This window comes from Triticum urartu, chromosome 2 (genome assembly GCF_003073215.2).
Source record: "Triticum urartu cultivar G1812 chromosome 2, Tu2.1, whole genome shotgun sequence".
Lineage (NCBI taxonomy): Eukaryota > Viridiplantae > Streptophyta > Magnoliopsida > Poales > Poaceae > Triticum > Triticum urartu.
Window position 1 is genome coordinate 43930883 of NC_053023.1, and position 20418 is coordinate 43951300.

The following is a 20418-nucleotide window of genomic DNA, read 5'->3' on the forward strand; positions in this document are numbered from 1 at the left end:
CTCACGCTCATGTATTGCGTGAAAATTGAAAAAGTTTTGAAAATGTCAAAAGTATGAAACAATTGCTTGGCTTGTCATCGGGGTTGTGCATGATTTAAATATTTTGTGTGGTGAAGATAGAGCATAGCCAGACTATATGATTTTGTAGAGATAACTTTCTTTAGCCATGTTATTTTGAGAAGACATAATTGCTTAGTTAGTATGCTTGAAGTATTATTATTTTTATGTCAATATGAACTTTTGTCTTGAATCTTTCGGATCTGAATATTCATACCACAATTAAGAAGAATTACATTAAAATTATGCCAAGTAGCACTCCGCATCAAAAATTCTGTTTTTATCATTTACCTACTCGAGGACGAGTAGGAATTAAGCTTGGGGATGCTTGATACGTCTCCAACGTATCTATAATTTTTGATTGCTCAATACTATATTATCTACTGTTTTGGACATTATTGGGCTTTATTATCCACTTCTATATTACTAGTACAAATGCCCGTGCGTTGCACCGGGCAAACAAATAAATATAACATGCTCCATGTGCCATTATGTGATATTTTTTTAATCTAATCAAACCATAAACATAAGGTTACACTGAGTATTTCCTTTTGGACCATGAAACTTTTATGTACCCTAGCAATGTTTGTCGTGGCCTATTTCAGCTCTTCATTTTCGTTTCATCCTATGAAACAATAGTTGTGTATGGAATATTCTGTCAATAAACATGTTTTTTTGTACTTTGAGAAGGTATTTTTTTTCATATTTTCGAGAATATTTTTTTAAAATGGAATTCTTTTTATGGTGACGGTCATTTTTGGAATATTATATTTCATGTCTTATTTATTTCGCACTTTTTTTGTGTTTGGTCCATTGAGTAGAGGGTGTTTATTGCTAGCAGCTACCTCGAGTCGTCGCTGCTTCTTGCCGCATGCTACTATGCTAGTCACAGCTCATGTGGTCCTGCCTCTAACACCTGCGTATGTAGCCAACAATCAGAGAGAGAGAGAAACTTGTCTCGTATCTCTCCCTTCTCAGATTCTAAATGAATCCCCATTCTCCAACCTAGCTGCACTGCTGAAGGTGACGGCGGCAAGCGATTGCATTCCTCAGGCACCGCCCGCGATGGTATTCCAGGCGCTCACCTTCTCGCCCCTCGCCCTCCACCTCGCCGCCCCGCGGCGTCGGGTCCACGTGCTCGCCGTGGCCGTGGCCGCGGACCAGACCCCTCCACCCCCACAGGCCTCCCCCTCCGAGCTGGCGAACCTCCGCCCCCACAGGCCTTCCCCTCCGAGCTGGCGAACAGCCTGAGCCGGCTCCTCCGGGAGCTCGGGCAGCGGAAGAAGGTCGCGGGTTTTTGTCAACCATTCACAAACAATTATAAAAGTAAAAATAAATCACATGCGAAGAAAATAGATGAAGAGGATCTACATTACTTTTTCTAGGTAGTAACAAAATAAGTAAGCAGTATCCCGCAAAAAATTAATTAAAAATAAAATAAGAAAGCAGTGTATAGAATGTGTGCTGAAACAACACGTTTGTTTTGAAGAGAGAAGCTACTGGAGGAGTCGAGGAAGGCCGACGACCGGACCTAGGCCCCCATCAGCGGCGGCTCCCGCTGCTTGTGGTGGTGGCGTGGCGTTACCCTCCACAGCTCGGCGGCTCCCGCTGCAGCTTGGGGCCCGGCCCGGCGGCTCCTGCTGAAGCTTGCCAGCCCAGCAACTACTGCGGCTGCTGACCGCGCGGCAAACCGATGGCTCCCGGGGCTCCCGCTGCAACTCGGAGCTGCAGATGGCGCCCTCGTTGCTCCAGCTGGTAAAAACTAACTTCCTCCAGTTATTGATGGGTTTACATAATTTTTATTGTGAGCTCATTGCTACGCCCGTAACAGCCATGGCTGGACGACAGTACTGATACTAATTACCGTGGCAGCTGGTCATGCTTCATGATGGGTACATTGTATACACTACTTTGCTGAGTGACCTCCTCTAGATTCAGACTTAAATTGTATTATACATAGATGCCGATGAGTATTTTCTAACTAAACCACAGATGATTTTGAGTTCCATCTTTTCCTGGATCTCCTCTAAGTCACATAGTGGAGGATCTAAATATATGTTGTGTATCCTGGCATATGCACTTCGGTGGATCTGAGTTTACATCAAGCAAAATAATAATTCTTCCAAGTCAATATCTTAGAAATTGACAAAATTCAACACCTCTCAGAATCTAAACTAGCAACTCGATGCACTAAATATAGAGCTTCTTCCTCTTTGGAGTCCACAACTGTTAGCTTACTTCCTTGGTGATGGCGACCCTTCCTTTGTGCCGTTCACAATAGTCAGGGCACCATTCCTAAGTCTTGAGATTCCTCCACTGGAATGTTTGAACGTTAATTATTTGTAACTGTTTGAAGGTAAAGAATCACGACTCATGTGAACTTGAGGTCATAGATAGTTGATACAAATGCTCAATGATTTCCTCTTTGAAACCAAACCAAAATACGTACTGCCCAATCCATGCGGCTGTACCACTCGGCAACACATAGCATGTGGAATGTAGAAGCAAATTGCTGGGAAGCCTAGCCATAGGCTGGCAGGGAATAGCTGACCGAACATGTAACTTGAGCATTCAGGTGTGCATGCTACTCAGCTATGCAGTTTACCTAGTAAATTAACCAACCACACAGAATTGATCATTGAGCAGAGTAGAGCTAACAGCAACAGTCCGAGTTTTGAAATTGTCGATCTAGCCATTGCACTGCACACACGGTTCATGGTGGAGTGTATGGAAGTTAGGCTAGCTTCAAAGTTAAATGATAAGTAATTCCTTCTTAGTGCACCTTCCAGCATAGTTATTATAGGCAAATATGATGCTACATGATAAGTAAAAAAAAAAAAATATGATGCAACATGATTTTGCTAATGTCAGTTACAAATATGATGCAACATAATTTACTTAGGCTTAAATATATTAGCAAATAGTTGGAGAGCTACGAACTAAAGAAATATCACACTCTACAATTCTTGTCTAACGGAACCAAGTTCAGTTTTGAGTATAGAGAAATGTAACAGAGCAACCATTTCAAAGATGCATCTAATTTAAAAAGTGATGAGATGAATGTAGGGCATGCTTATCGAATGTAAATGGACACAGTATTCAGCCCTTACAACAGGAGTATAGAAGCCTAGACCTTACTTATTCAATGATATGGTACGTGCAACAAAGGAACTGCTGCAGCAGCCCACCCTCCATTTACAAACCTTTTGATGCAGCATTAGAAATTGTGCCATATGTAATGGCAATGTATTTCTTCCGTTTTGGAAGTTATATTACGAATTTTAGGTACATCTTATAGTTTGTCGATAACCAATGTGTCGTGACAATACAAAAATGATCTTGCATATGAAAACACTAACATGGTACCGGCTATAGATCAATACTTACCATGAATTTCTCCAACCCATATCTCTTTTAGATAGTAGCACAAAAGATGGGATATGTTACAACAGAAGTACATGATGATCGGTATGGCTGATTTGTTGTCTCAAAAAGGTAATATGGCAGGTCTGGAAAATTTTGCTACCCCCTTAAACATGCCAGTGCATTGTCACGAACCTTCCTTGAAGATAGAGATATGCCAATGACCTTTATCTGATTCCTGAGTTTCAGAGGTAATGGATGGAACAATTGTAGAGTTTGTTTTTCAGATAAAGAACATAGGGTTAGATGATCCTGATTGAAGAAGTGGAAACAATAGAAGATATTGTTTGTGAATAAATCAACAATCATATATCCAATTAGTTCTTGCCAGTAAAAGATCGAAGCTGGAACTACAGATCTTACAACTGTACAGACTAGAAGACTTGTTAAACATGAGACTTGTATCATTGATACTACATGATACCAGCTCATAGACGGTGATAATCAGATAGCACACATCGAAGGAGAGCACGACAAGGAAGCCGGAACATGGAGATTGAGGAGGCTGTGGGTGGCGCCGGAGAAGATTAGGGGTAGCTGGCTGAAGAAGAAGACCCGCCGCCGGCGAAGCAAGTAGGACATTAATAGAAACAAATTACGCAGCAACATTCAACATCATTCCAAAATTCTAGGGAAGAACCTACGCAAGGTTAATGATAGATTATTTTTTATATTTGAAGCTTGCAAGATCAGCGAATCTTCCCAGATGCTCCACATCAAATTTTTACCGGAACACGAATGCTTCAGACTCATAAATTTTCTAATGCTTGAACCTATGAGACTAAAGCAAAGCCCAATATCGACATCTCAGTAACAATTTCTCAAGGTAACAACTGAGGCATGTATCCAATGACAACATAAGTGTCATCAGCATAAAAGATCAACATACCTTAAACAACACAGCCTTGGAGAATGCCCTGACAACTGATGTCTTCCTATCTTCCATGGCCCTTGTATCTGCGACTCCCACAGCTTGCTTTCTGGGCAAATGGTGCACGACTGGAACAAACTCAACCCCAGTGCCAACCAGAGTGGCGTCTTTGGCTAGTTGTTGCTCTATCTCCCGAAGAAGCATAAGTTGAGCCTTCTTAATGCGCATTCCCAATAGAGCCTGGCACATTGATTCGCGGTCAGCCTCCAGCGCTTCCAGTACCATAGATAGTGTCTTAATGTCTGGCTCCATCGCGTCATCTTCGTACATCTCCACGAACCTGGCTGTAGGAGCTGACACACCTTGATGCACCTTGTCGATCATGTAAACCATGTCGCTGCCACTGCCAGCACCATCGTCGTCACTCTCCCCTTCTTCAAGGCCATATCCAGCAATGGGAGACTCTGGCAACTCATCATCATTACAGAGGTGGCTCCTTTCTTCCACGGTCTCATGTAACAACTCGTCAGCACAAAATTCGCTTGATTCCTGCCCAGTAGACTCAAGCAATGCCTCATCTGCATACAGGTGGGTGTCCTCATCTTCCTCCAGGGACATCCCCATCCTGGCCGTGCTCGAGGAGGCAGATCCGGTGCTCACCGCGTCCTCCCTCCCTTCTGACCGTTGTCGTCGTAGTACTCCCCGTTGCAGCAGTGGAGCTCGGGGTAGTAATCGACGTCCTCACCCTCGCCGATCTGCCCATGCTCCTACGGTCCTACCGTTTCCCTCTCTCAACTCTTTGCCTTCTGCCCATCTGCTGTAGGAGCAGCTATGCCCTGGCCAGGAGCGCGCCAGGCGCCATGGTCGCCGAAGGAACTCCGCCGCCTTGCCGGATCCACGCCTCCACCCCTCCCCTGCGTCATGGTCGCCGTCCCTGCCGGACCTGCAGGCCGCCAAGTCCAACGCCATGGGCGCCTCCTCTGCCCGACCCCGCCTCTGTCTCGACTTCGCCGGCCTCCTTCCTCCTGCCCGTGCCTGAGGGGTTTCCCTCAAGTGCCGCCGCAAGCAGCAGCAGCTCCCTCGTCCTCGAGCGGCCGCGCCGGTGACCAGCAAGCAGGCCAAGCTGCCGAGCTCCACCTAACCTGACCAGCAGGTCGCCAGCGCGCCCGATGCCTCCTCCTTCTCCTGTCGTTCCCCCCGGATCCCTCTCTCTCTCAGTTCACCTCCTTCCGTTTCTCTGCAGGAACCCCGTCCATGCCATGGCCGCCCAAGACCCTACCGAGCTCAACCCCGCCGCCCTGCAGACCTCCCCATGAACAGGTCTGTGACCCCGTGCCTCCTCGCGCATGCCTGGCCGCTCCACCAGACCCCGCAGGTCACCGTGCCCTGCCATCTCTCTCTTCTTCCTTCCCCTGTTTTGCCCTCTGAATTTTCTGTCTCTTTAGTCAACAGCAGCCCGGCCTTGTAGTTCACCGACGGCCTCCACAAGTCGAGCGCCACCGTATCTGGAGGATCCCGGCCTCCCTCACCCGTCACCGCGTTCGTCCCCTGCCTCTCCGCCTCGCCGAAGTCCCGTACGAGCCACCGTGATAAACGCTAGCGCTACCCGCTCGTTCGATCGAGCCCCTCAAGCCCAGCTAGCCACCAGGCCGCAAGCCTTCCCACCGCCTTAGGCCTCCTCCTCCTCCACCCTCACCGCCCCTCTTCCTCCCCGCCTTGCTGGCGGCGCTGGCCGCGGCGAGGCGCTCCTTCTCCATCTCGCCCCGCAGCGCCCGCATCTCCTCTTCCGCCTCCACCCTCGCCGCCCCTCTTCCTCCCCGTCCCTGCCCCACCCCTCTTCTCCCCGGCCGGCATCCGCTTCACGGAGCGCCGCCGGGGGGCGGGGGAAGGGGGCGACGGGCTGGAGCTTGGAGGTGTAGATGAGATCGGGAGGCTGTTTTTTTTTCTTTTATCTCACCCATACCGGTTGACTTATTATATGGATTGCGGGTTGATTACCTAAAACCAGAGGGACTTTTCTACAAAATTGACGACGACGTATGACCAGAAACAGTAGCCGCTTTATTATAATATATATATATAATATATATAATAAATAATAATAATAATATATATAATAATAATAAATAAAATAATAATAATATATATAATAATATATATAATATATAATATATACAATATATATAATATACATATATATATATGTGTGTGTGTGTGAGCGATTTTTTTATAGATAAGTATACGTATAGATCGAAGACTGGGAGAGTTAGGCAATTGGAGAAAGATATGTGAGAGTTTTTTACGTGAGAATTTGTTAGAGATATGTGAGAGATTGTGGGAGTTGGGTCATGGGAGAGAGATACTGGAGTTTTGATACGTGGGAGTACTTGAGTTTTTTTTAGATGAGGTGAGAGTCTTTTACGTGAGAGTTTGTTAGAGATATGTGAGAGATTGTGGGAGTTGGGTCATGAGAGAGATACTTGAGTTTTGATACGTGGGAGAGAGACACTTGAGTTTTTTTTTTAGATGAGATACTTGAGTTTTGATATGTGGGAGAGAGATACATTTTTTTCTTGTGAGTTGATCTACACTGTAATAATTTGATTTCATCAGATTAACGGCTGATAAAATCTAATTAATGTGGTAATTTTTAGGGAGTCACAAATTAGTATAGGATAGGGTATAGAGGGTATAGATAGATATAGATTTTTATATCTCATTTGCTACTTTTAAGGTTTTATATGAATTTTTTGGAAGTATGCCCTAGAGGAAATAATATTGTATTATTATATTTTCATATTCATAATTACGAGTTTATATTCAGTGTTATAACTGCTATGATCCTAGAATATACGATTCAGTAAAAAACTCATATGCACGTGTAGGACGATAAACGGTAAAATAAGATTCCTAGTATCGCCCTAAGAGTGGCTCAAGTGTTTTTAGTGATTGATGTCTACTACGTAACTTTATTCTTGTAGACATGTGTTGGGCCTCCAAGCGCAGAGTTTTGTAGGACAACAGCAATTTTTCCTCAAGTGGATGACGTAAGGTTTATCAATCCGTGGGAGGCATAGGATGAAGATAGTCTCTCTCAAACAACCCTACAACCAAATAATAAATATTCTCTTGTGTCCCCAACACACCAAATACAATGGTAATTTGTATAGGTGCACCAGTTTGGCGAAGAGATGGTGATATGACTGTAATATGGATAGTATATATTGATTTTTGTAATAAAAATAAAAAAAATAGCAAGGTAGCAATTGATAAAACGGAGCACAAACAGTATTGCAATGCTTGAAAATGAGGCCTAGGGTCTGTACTTTCGCCAGTGCAATCTCTCAACAATGCTAATATAATTGGATCATCTAACCATCCCTCTAACGTGCGATGAAGAATCACTCCAGAGTTCCTATCTAGCGGAGAATATAAGCATAAATTGTTTGTAGGGTACGAAACCACCTTAAAGTTATTCTTTCTAATCGATCTATCCAAAAGTTCGTACTAAAATAACACTAAAGCAAATTCAGATTCGTAATACTCAATCCGACACAAAGAACTTCAAAGAGTACCCCAATATTTCTGCCAGAGAAACAAAGACAAGAACGTGAATCAACCCCTATGCGTAGATTGCCCCAATGTCACCTCAGGAATCCGCAAGTTGAGTGCCAAAACACATATAGAGTGAATCAATATGATACCCCATTGTCACCACGAGTATTCATATGCAAGACATATATCAAGTGCTCTCAAATCCATAAAAGTATTCAATCCGATAAAACGAAATCTCAAAGGGAAAACTCAATTCATCACAAGAAGATAGAGAGGGGGAAACACCATATGATCCGACTATATTAACAAAGCCCGCGATACATCAAGATCGTGACATCTCAAAAACACGAGAGAGAGAGAGAGAGATTAAACACATAGCTACTGGTACAAACCCTCAGCCCTGAGGGTGGACTACTCCCTCCTCATCATGGTGGTCGCCAGGATGATGAAGATGGCCACCGATGATGATTCCCCCCTCTGGCAAGGTGCCGGAACGGGGTTTAGGTTGGTTTTTGGTGCCTATAGAGGCCTGCTGCGGCGGAACTTCTGATCTAGGTTAACCCTGAGGGTTTTGGGAATATTTGGGAATTTATAGCGTAAATTGGGGGTGCGGGAGGCCACCGAGGTGGGCACAACCCACCTGGGCGCGCCCTGGTGGGTTGTGCCCCCCTCAGGGCACTCCCCAGGTGCTTCTCCGGCCCACTGGATGTCCTTTGGTCCATAAAAAATCCACAAAAAGTTTCGCGGTGTTTGGACTCCGTTTGATGTTGATTTCCTGCGATGTAAAAAAGAAGCAAAAAACAGCAACTGACACTGCGCACTGGTGATGGGGAACGTAGTAATTTCAAAATTTTCCTACGCACACGCAAGATCATGGTGATGCACAGTAACGAGAGGGGAGAGTGTTATCTACGTACCCACACAGACCGACTGCGGAAGCGATCACACAACGTAGAGGAAGTAGTCGTACGTCTTCCCGATCCGACCGATCCAAGCACCGTTACTCCGGCACCTCCGAGTTCTTAGCACACGTACAGCTCGATGACGATCCCCGGGCTCCGATCCAGCAAAGCGTCGGGGAAGAGTTCCGTCAGCACGACGGCGTGGTGACGATCTTGATGTTCTACCGCCGCAGGGCTTCGCCTAAGCACCGCTACAATATGATCGAGGTGGAATATGGTGGCAGGGGGCACCGCACACGGCTAAGGAACGATCTCAAGGATCAACTTGTGTGTCTAGAGGTGCCCCCTGCCCCTGTATATAAAGGAGCAAGGGGGGAGAGGTACGGCCAGCCTTGGGGGGCGCCAGGAGAGTCCTACTCCCTCTGGGAGTAGGATTCCCCCCCCCCCCAATCCTAGTTGGAATAGGATTCCTCAAGGGGGGGAAAAAGAGAGAGGGGGCCGGCCACCTCTCCTAGTCCTAATAGGACTAGGGGAGGGGGGAGGCGCGCGGCCACCTTGGGCTGCCCCTTTCTCCTTTCCACTAAAGCCCACTAAGGCCCATTTAGCTCCCGGGGGGTTCCGGTAACCTCCCGGTACTCCAGTAAAATCCCGATTTCACCCGGAACACTTCCGATATCCAAACAAAGGCTTCCAATATATCAATCTTTATGTCTCGACCATTTCGAGACTCCTCGTCATGTCCGTGATCACATCCGGGACTCCGAACAACCTTCGGTACATCAAAATGCATAAACTCATAATAACTGTCATCGTAATGTTAAGCGTGCGGACCCTACGGTTCGAGAACAATGTAGACATGACCGAGACACGTCTCCGGTCAATAACCAATAGCGGGACCTAGATGCCCATATTGGCTCCTACATATTCTACGAAGATCTTTATCGGTCAGACCGCATAACAACATACGTTGTTCCCTTTGTCATCGGTATGTTACTTGCCCGAGATTCGATCGTCGGTATCCAATACCTAGTTCAATCTCGTTACCGGCAAGTCTCTTTACTCGTTCTGTAATACATCATCTCACAACTAACATCTTAGTTGCAATGCTTGCAAGGCTTATGTGATGTGCATTACCGAGAGGTCCCGGAGATACCTCTCCGACAATCGGAGTGACAAATCCTACTCTCGAAATACGCCAACCCAACATCTACCATTGGAGACACCTGTAATGCTCCTTTATAATCACCCAGTTACGTTGTGACGTTTGGTAGCACCCAAAGTGTTCCTCCGGCAAACGGGAGTTGCATAATCTCATAGTCATAGGAACATGTATAAGTCATGAAGAAAGCAATAGCAACATACTAAACGATCAGGTGCTAAGCTAATGGAATGGGTCATGTCAATCAGATCATTCAACTAATGATGTGATCTCGTTAATCAAATAACAACTCTTTGTTCATGGTTAGGAAACATAACCATCTTTGATTAACGAGCTAGTCAAGTAGAGGCATACTAGTGACACTCTGTTTGTCTATCTATTCACACATGTATTATGTTTCCGGTTAATACAATTCTAGCATGAATAATAAACATTTATCATGATATAAGGAAATAAATAATAACTTTATTATTGCCTCTAGGGCATATTTCCTTCAGTCTCCCACTTGCACTAGAGTCAATAATCTAGATTATACTATAATGATTCTAACACCCATGGAGTCTTGGTGCTGATCATGTTTTGCTCGTGGAAGAGGCTTAGTCAACGGGTCTGCAACATTCAGATCCGTATGTATCTTGCAAATCTCTATGTCTCCCACCTGGACTAGATCCCGGATGGAATTGAAGCGTCTCTTGATGTGCTTGGTCCTTTTGTGAAATCTGGATTCCTTTGCCAAGGCAATTGCACCAGTATTGTCACAAAAGATTTTCATTGGACCCGATGCACTAGGTATGACACCTAGATCGGATATGAACTCCTTCATCCAGACTCCTTCGTTTGCTGCTTCCGAAGCAGCTATGTACTCTGCTTCACATGTAGATCCCGCTACGACGCTTTTTTTAGAACTGCACCAACTGACAGCTCCACCGTTTAATGTAAACACGTATCCGGTTTGCGATTTAGAATCGTCCGGATCAGTGTCAAAGCTTGCATCAATGTAACCTTTTACGATGAGTTCTTTGTCACCTCCATATATGAGAAACATATCCTTAGTCCTTTTCAGGTATTTCAGGATGTTCTTGACCGCTGTCCAGTGATCCACTCCTGGATTACTTTGGTACCTCCCTGCTAAACTTATAGCAAGGCACACATCAGGTCTGGTACACAGCATTGCATACATGATAGAGCCTATGGCTGAAGCATAGGGAACATCTTTCATTTTCTCTCTATCTTCTGCAGTGGTCGGGCTTTGAGTCTTACTCAATCTCACACCTTGTAACACAGGCGAGAACCCTTTCTTTGCTTGATCCATTTTGAACTTCTTCAAAATCTTGTCAAGGTATGTGCTTTGTGAAAGTCCAATTAAGCGTCTTGACCTATCTCTATAGATCTTTATGCCTAATATGTAAGCAGCTTCTCCGAGGTCTTTCATTGAAAAACTCTTATTCAAGTATCCCTTTATGCTATCCAGAAATTCTATATCATTTCCAATCAGTAATATGTCATCCACATATAATATCAGAAATGCTACAGAGCTCCCACTCACTTTCTTGTAAATACAGGCTTCTCCAAAAGTCTGTATAAAACCAAATGCTTTGATCACACTTATCAAAGCGTTTATTCCAACTCCGGGAGGCTTGCACCAGTCCATAAATGGATCGCTGGAGCTTGCACACTTTGTTAGCTCCCTTTGGATCGACAAAACCTTCTGGTTGCATCATATACAACTCTTCTTCCAGAAATCCATTCAGGAATGCAGTTTTGACATCCATCTGCCAAATTTCATAATCATAAAATGCGGCAATTGCTAACATGATTCGGACAGACTTAAGCATCGCTACGGGTGAGAAGGTCTCATCGTAGTCAACCCCTTGAACTTGTCGAAAACCTTTTGCGACAAGTCGAGCTTTGTAGACAGTAACATTACCATCAGCGTCAGTCTTCTTCTTGAAGATCCATTTATTCTCAATTGCTTGCCGATCATCGAGCAAGTCAACCAAAGTCCATACTTTGTTCTCATACATGGATCCCATCTCAGATTTCATGGCTTCAAGCCATTTTGCGAAATCTGGGCTCACCATCGCTTCTTCATAGTTCGTAGGTTCATCATGATCTAGTAGCATGACTTCCAGAACGGGATTACCGTACCACTCTGGTGCGGATCTCACTCTGGTTGATCTACGAGGTTCAGTAGTATCTTGATCTAAAGTTTCATGATCATCATCATTAGCTTCCTCACTTATTGGTGTAGGTGTCGCAGAAACAGTTTTCTGCGATGTACTACTTTCCAATAAGGGAGTAGGTACTGTTACCTCGTCAAGTTCTACTTTCCTCCCACTCACTTCTTTCGAGAGAAACTCCTTCTCCAGAAAGTTTCCGAATTTAGCAACAAAAGTCTTGCCTTCGGATCTGTGATAGAAGGTGTATCCAATAGTTTCCTTTGGATATCCTATGAAGACACATTTCTCCGATTTGGGTTCGAGCTTATCAGGTTGAAGCTTTTTCACATAAGCATCGCAGACCCAAACTTTCAGAAACGACAACTTTGGTTTCTTGCCAAACCATAGTTCATAAGGCGTCGTCTCAACGGATTTTGATGGTGCCCTATTTAACGTGAATGCGGCCGTCTCTAGAGCATATCCCCAAAACGATAGCGGTAAATCAGTAAGAGACATCATAGATCGTACCATATCTAGTAAAGTACGATTATGACGTTCGGACACACCATTACGCTATGGTGTTCCGGGTGGCGTGAGTTGCGAAACTATTCCACAAATTTTTAAATGTACACCAAACTCGTAACTCAAATATTCTCCTCCACGATCAGGTCGTAGAAACTTTATTTTCTTGTTACGATGATTTTCCACTTCACTCTGAAATTCTTTGAACTTTTCAAATGTTTCAGACTTATGTTTCATTAAGTAGATATACCCATATCTGCTTAAATCATCTGTGAAGGTGAGAAAATAACGATATCCGCCACGAGCCTCAATATTCATCGGACCACATACATCTGTATGTATGATTTCCAACAAATCTGTTGCTCTCTCCATAGTACCGGAGAATGGTGTTTTAGTCATCTTGCCCATGAGGCACGGTTCGCAAGTACCAAGTGATTCATAATCAAGTGGTTCCAAAAGCCCATCAGTATGGAGTTTCTTCATGCGCTTTATACCGATATGACCTAAACGGCAGTGCCACAAATAAGTTGCACCATCATTATCAACTCTGCATATTTTGGCTTCAACATTATGAATATGTGTATCACTACTCTCGAGATTCAATAAGAATAGACCGCTCTTCAAGGGTGCGTGACCATTACTCATATAAATAGAACAACCATTATTCTCTGATTTAAATGAATAACCGTCCCGCATTAAACAAGATCCAGATATAATGTTCATGCTCAACGCTGGCACCAAATAACAATTATTTAGGTCTAATATTAATCCCGAAGGTAGATGTAGAGGTAGCGTGCCGACCGCGGTCACATCGACTTTGGAACCGTTTCCCACGCGCATCGTCACCTCGTCCTTAGCCAATCTTCGCTTAATTCGTAGTCCCTGTTTCGAGTTGCAAATATTAGCAACAGAACCAGTATCAAATACCCAGGTGCTACTGCGAGCATTAGTAAGGTACACATCAATAACATGTATATCACATATACCTTTGTTCACCTTGCCATCCTTCTTATCCGCCAAATACTTGGGGCAGTTCCGCTTCCAGTGACCAGTCTGCTTGCAGTAGAAGCACTCAGTTTCAGGCTTAGGTCCAGACTTGGGTTTCTTCTCTTGAGCAGCAACTTGCTTGCCGTTCTTCTTGAAGTTCCCCTTCTTCTTCCCTTTGCCCTTTTTCTTGAAACTAGTGGTCTTGTTGACCATCAACACTTGATGCTCCTTCTTGATTTCTACCTCCGCAGCTTTCAGCATTGCGAAGAGCTCGGGAATAGTCTTGTTCATCCCTTGCATATTATAGTTCATCACGAATCTCTTGTAGCTTGGTGGCAGTGATTGGAGAATTCTGTCAATGACGCAATCATCTGGAAGATTAACTCCCATCTGAATCAAGTGATTATTATACCCAGACATTTTGAGTATATGCTCACTGACAGAAGTGTTCTCCTCCATCTTGTAGCTATAGAACTTATTGGAGACTTCATATCTCTCAATCCGGGCATTTGCTTGAAATATTAACTTAAACTCCTGGAACATCTCATATGCTCCATGACGTTCAAAACGTCGTTGAAGTCCCGATTCTAAGCCGTAAAGCATGGCACACTGAACTATCGAGTAGTAATCAGCTTTGCTCTGCCAGACGTTCATAACATCTGGTGTTGCACCAGCAGCAGGCCTGGCACCCAGCGGTGCTTCCAGGACGTAATTCTTCTGAGCAGCAATGAGGATAATCCTCAAGTTACGGACCCAGTCCGTGTAATTGCTACCATCATCTTTCAACTTTGCTTTCTCAAGGAACGCATTAAAATTCAACGGAACAACAGCACGAGCCATCTATCTACAATCAACATAAACAAGCAAGATACTATCAGGTACTAAGTTCATGATAAGTTTAAGTTCAATTAATCAAATTACTTAAGAACTCCCACTTAGATAGACATCCCTCTAATCCTCTAAGTGATCACGTGATCCAAATCAACTAAACCATAACCGATCATCACGTGAGATGGAGTAGTTTTCAATGGTGAACATAGTTATGTTGATCATATCTGCTATATGATTCACGCTCGACCTTTCGGTCTCAGTGTTCCGAGGCCATATCTGTATATGCTTGGCTTGTCAAGTATAACCTGAGTATTCCACGTGTGCAACTGTTTTGCACCCGTTGTATTTAAACGTAGAGCCTATCACACCCGATCATCACGTGGTGTCTCAGCACGAAGAACTTTCGCAACGGTGCATACTCAGGGAGAACACTTCTTGATAATTTAGTGAGAGATCATCTTATAATGCTACCGTCAATCAAAGCAAGATAAGATGCATAAAAAGATAAACATCACATGCAATCAATATAAGTGATATGATATGGCCATCATCATCTTGTGCTTGTGATCTCCATCTCCGAAGCACCGTCGTGATCACCATCGTCACCGGCGCGACACCTTGATCTCCATCGTAGCATCGTTGTCGTCTCGCCAATCTTATGCTTCCACGACTATCGCTACCGTTTAGTGATAAAGTAAAGCATTACATCGCGATTGCATTGCATACAATAAAGCGACAACCATATGGCTCCTGCCAGTTGCCGATAACTCGGTTACAAAACATGATCATCTCATACAATAAAATTTAGCATCATGTCTTAGCCATATCACATCACAACATGCCCTGCAAAAACAAGTTAGACGTCCTCTACTTTGTTGTTGCAAGTTTTACGTGGCTGCTACGGGCTTAAGCAAGAACCAATCTCACCTACGCATCAAAACCACAACGATAGTTTGTCAAATAGACTCTGTTTTAACCTTCGCAAGGACCGGGCGTAGCCACAATTGGTTCAACTAAAGTTGGAGAGACAGTCGCCCGCAAGCCACCTGTGTGCAAAGCACGTCGGGGAAACCGGTCTCGCGTAAGCGTACGCGTAATGTTGGTCCGGGTCGTCTCGTCCAACAATACCGCCGAACCAAAGTATGACATGCTGGTAGGCAGTATGACTTATATCGCCCACAACTCACTTGTGTTCTACTCATGCATATAACGTCAAACCATAAAACCTAGGCTCGGATACCACTGATGGGGAACGTAGTAATTTTAAAATTTTCCTACGCACACGCAAGATCATGGTGATGCACAGCAACGAGAGGGGAGAGTGTTATCTACGTATCCACGCAGACCGACTGCGGAAGCGATCACACAACGTAGAGGAAGTAGTCGTACGTCTTCCCGATCCGACCGATCCAAGCACCGTTACTCCGGCACCTCCGAGTTCTTAGCACACGTACAGCTCGATGACGATCCCCGGGCTCCGATCCAGCAAAGCGTCGGGGAAGAGTTCCGTCAGCACGACGGCGTGGTGACGATCTTGATGTTCTACCGCCGCAGGGCTTCGCCTAAGCACCGCTACAATATGATCGAGGTGGAATATGGTGGCAGGGGCACCGCACACGGCTAAGGAATGATCTCAAGGATCAACTTGTGTGTCTAGAGGTGCCCCCTGCCCCTGTATATAAAGGAGCAAGGGGGGAGAGGTGCGGCCAGCCTTGGAGCGCGCCAGGAGAGTCCTACTCCCTCTGGGAGTAGGATTCCCCCCCAATCCTAGTTGGAATAGGATTCCTCAAGGGGGGGAAAGAGAGAGAGGGGGCCGGCCACCTCTCCTAGTCCTAATAGGACTAGGGGAGGGGGGAGGCGCGCGGCCACCTTGGGCTGCCCCTTTCTCCTTTCCACTAAAGCCAACTAAGGGCCATTTAGCTCCCGGGGGGTTCCGGTAACCTCCCGGTACTCCGGTAAAATCCCGATTTCACCCGGAACACTTCCTATATCCAAACAAAGGCTTCCAATATATCAATCTTTATGTCTCGACCATTTCGAGACTCCTCGTCATGTCCGTGATCACATCCGGGACTCCGAACAACCTTCGGTACATTAAAATGCATAAACTCATAATAACTATCATCGTAACGTTAAGCGTGCGGACCCTACGGTTCGAGAACAATGTAGACATGACCGAGACACGTCTCCGGTCAATAACCAATAGCGGGACCTGGATGCCCATATTGGCTCCTACATATTCTACGAAGATCTTTATCGGTCAGACCGCATAACAACATACGTTGTTCCCTTTGTCATCGGTATGTTACTTGCCCGAGATTCGATCGTCGGTATCCAATACCTAGTTCAATCTCGTTATCGGCAAGTCTCTTTACTCGTTCCGTAATACATCATCTCACAACTAACATCTTAGTTGCAATGCTTGCAAGGCTTATGTGATGTGCATTACCGAGAGGGCCCAGAGATACCTCTCCGACAATCGGAGTGACAAATCCTACTCTCGAAATACGCCAACCCAACATCTACCATTGGAGACACCTGTAATGCTCCTTTATAATCACCCAGTTACGTTGTGACGTTTGGTAGCACCCAAAGTGTTCCTCCGGCAAACGGGAGTTGCATAATCTCATAGTCATAGGAACATGTATAAGTCATGAAGAAAGCAATAGCAACATACTAAACGATCAGGTGCTAAGCTAATGGAATGGGTCATGTCAATCAGATCATTCAACTAATGATGTGATCTCGTTAATCAAATAACAACTCTTTGTTCATGGTTAGGAAACATAACCATCTTTGATTAACGAGCTAGTCAAGTAGAGGCATACTAGTGACACTCTGTTTGTCTATCTATTCACACATGTATTATGTTTTCGGTTAATACAATTCTAGCATGAATAATAAACATTTATCATGATATAAGGAAATAAATAATAACTTTATTATTGCCTCTAGGGCATATTTCCTTCAACTGGGTCAACAGGTTAGTCCCAAAAAATGATATAAAATTGATATAAAATGATTGTAAAACATCCAAGAATGATAATATAACAGCATGAATACTTCATAAATTATAGATACGTTGGAGACGTATCAGCATCCCCAAGCTTAATTCCTACTCGTCCTCGAGTAAGTAAATGATAAAAGAAATAATTTATGAAGTGTGAATGCTAGCAAAGTGCACAAGTTCGATCAATGACAATTTCAATCACTTTTCCTAGCATCATAATAGCAGTTCTTTCTTATAAAACTTATCATGTTAAAGTAGCAACCAATTCACATGTTAAGGTTCAAACAATGAATTCTCTTGAAACTCAAGAACCTACGTTCTCAGTCAACAAGCAATTGCAATTCAACTTATTCAACATAGTCTAAGTAAGAGCTCCACATACTCAACCATCATATAGTCTTCTATGATTGCTAACACTCACCGCATACACATGAGTAAAACGTTTCAACCGGACACATAGAAAGATAGGGTGTCGGTGTCAAAACCGGCGGATCTCGGGTAGGGGGTCCCGAACTATGCGTCTAAGGTCGATGATAACAGGAGACAGGGGACACGATGTTTACCCAGGTTCGGGCCCTCTCTATGGAGGTAATACCCTACTTTGTTCTTGATTGATCTTGATGAATATGAGTATTACAAGAGTTGGTCTACCACGAGATCATAATGACTAAACCCTAGAAGTCTAGCCTGTATGATTATGATTGTCCCTATGGACTAAACCCTCCGGCTTATATAGACACCGAAAGGGACTAGCGCTACTAGGGAAAAGCTTATACACAGGATCTTACCAGCAGCGAGTTTTAAATTAAGGCGCTGCTGCAATGTAGCAGTAGCACGCTCCGGCAGTACTCGCTGCTGAAATAAACGTAGCAGTAGCGCGCCTCCTCTAAGCCGTGCTACTGCTATAATTCCCACGACCCCGCTGCGAAGCTAGTTCTAGCAGTAGTGCGTTAATTCGGAGCGCGCTACTGCTAGGTAGTTTAGCAGTAGCGCCTTTGCCTTTAGAGCGCTACTGCTAAAACTAGCTATCTCCCACCCCACGCTCTCCTCTATCCGATCCACACTCACACTCACACCCACTCCCCCCCCAACCCCCCCCCCCCCCCCCCCCCCCCCCCCCCCCCCCCCCCCCCCCCCCCCCCCCCCCCCCCCCCCCCCCCCCCCCCCCCCCCCCCCGCTCTCCGGTCCTCCCCCGCCGGCCGTCGTCGCCCCCGCCAGCCGTCGTCGCCTACCCCTCTTCCCTTTGTGCCGCCGTCAACTCCTCCTCCTCACTAGACTCGGTACCGCCCTCCTCTTCCGTCCTCCCTCGACTCGCCACCAGCCAGCCCCTCCTCGCTCCGCCTTCCTCCTCCGTCCTACTCTCTTCTCCCTCCTCGAGTCGCCACTCCTTCTCCCTCTTCCCTGCAACATTTTGATTTAGTTGATTTAGTAGGCTAGTTGATTCAGTTGATTTAGAACATTTTGATTTACTTGATTTAGCAGGCTAGTTGATTTAGTTGATTTAGAACATTTTGATTTAGTTGATTTAGTAGGCTAGTTGATTTAGTTGATTTAGAACATTTTGATTTAGTTGATTTAGAACATTTTGATTTAGAGTATTTCGTATGCTAGGGGATTTAGTAGGCTAGTTGATTTAGTATGCACCATTTTATTGTTATTTTTTCTGTACATGGATAGGTAGATGCTTTTGTTTTTTTGTAATAAGTTATTTTTTGGCAAAATGTAGGTGCCAATTTAGTTAAATTTGCCACTTGTTCTTTTAATCAATTATCTTAGGCAATAGGGGCCAAATTAGATGAAATGTCTTGGTAGGTGGTACCCTTATTTGGTAGATATTTGTGAAAAGTTTTTTCGGCAATAGGTGCCACCGAAATGCTTTATTAGGTGGTACCTTGTCATCTAATATGTTACTAGATCTTAGGATTATAATTGTCCATAAAATTACTTCTCGCGGAAGAACCAAAAATATCACATGCTACTGTTTTTCTTTCCTATGAAGTGGATCGTTAATCCTTTTCTCATATTGCTTTAGGAAAATGGCGCCACCACCACCACCACTATGTCGACTGTGCAAGTCAAGGTGCGCTAGCAGCCTTGCAACTGGCAAGCTATTCGACATCTACTTCCAGCCGAGTTTTCGTCATGCGGCGGTAAGAAATTAGATGAAATGTAACAACTATTTTATTTTTAGTGTTGGCATTACTGCATTGTGTCATTTTGCTTCTTCTACACAGATTGTCCCATGCAATGTGAGGTTGAAATTCAACAAGCTGGCAGGAGACACTGTGACATTTGAGGCTCTTGGGGGCCGTACACTATGGAGGTTGAGAAAGGACGCAATATGTCACAGATTGGAGGAGATGGATGGGCCCGTTTCCTCGCCCACATGCATCTTACTGGTGGTGAGTTGATCAGCTTCTCCTTCAGAGCAGAAAGACCCAAGCTGGCTGTCATTTATCTCAACCTGGTGGAATATGATGAAGATGACGAAGATGATGAAGATGACAAAGATGATGAAGATGACGAAGATGATGAAGATAATGAGGACCCACTCGATGAAGATGATGAGAACCCACTTCATGAAGCCATCGTAGCTCAAAGAATGAGGCTGAGCAAGGAGGAGGTGTGCAACCTATGGGACATAATTTCGCCACGTGATGACTTTGTCGGGGTGCCATTCCTGACCCGACAAGTACCATGGTCGATCGGCATGAAATGGTATGTTATACTGACTATAGTAATTTGATGATATATATGCTTTATTGTTATACTTACAAATGCAAATTATCCGATGATATGCTTAGTGAATCCGATGATATGCTTAGTGTAGAGTCCAATGATATGCTTTGTGGAATCTAGTTGATGATATGCTTTATTGTAGAGTCTGATCACATGCTTATTAGTGTAGAATCCAAGGAACTATTAATAGTGTAGATAATCCA

The 20418-nt window shown here is 44.6% G+C and overlaps 1 pseudogene; it reads right to left on the reverse strand.

Moving 5' to 3' along the window:
• Nucleotides 1-2067: 2067 nt before the first annotated feature.
• On the reverse strand, nucleotides 2068-6129 carry LOC125534931 (annotated as a pseudogene).
• Nucleotides 6130-20418: the final 14289 nt, after the last annotated feature.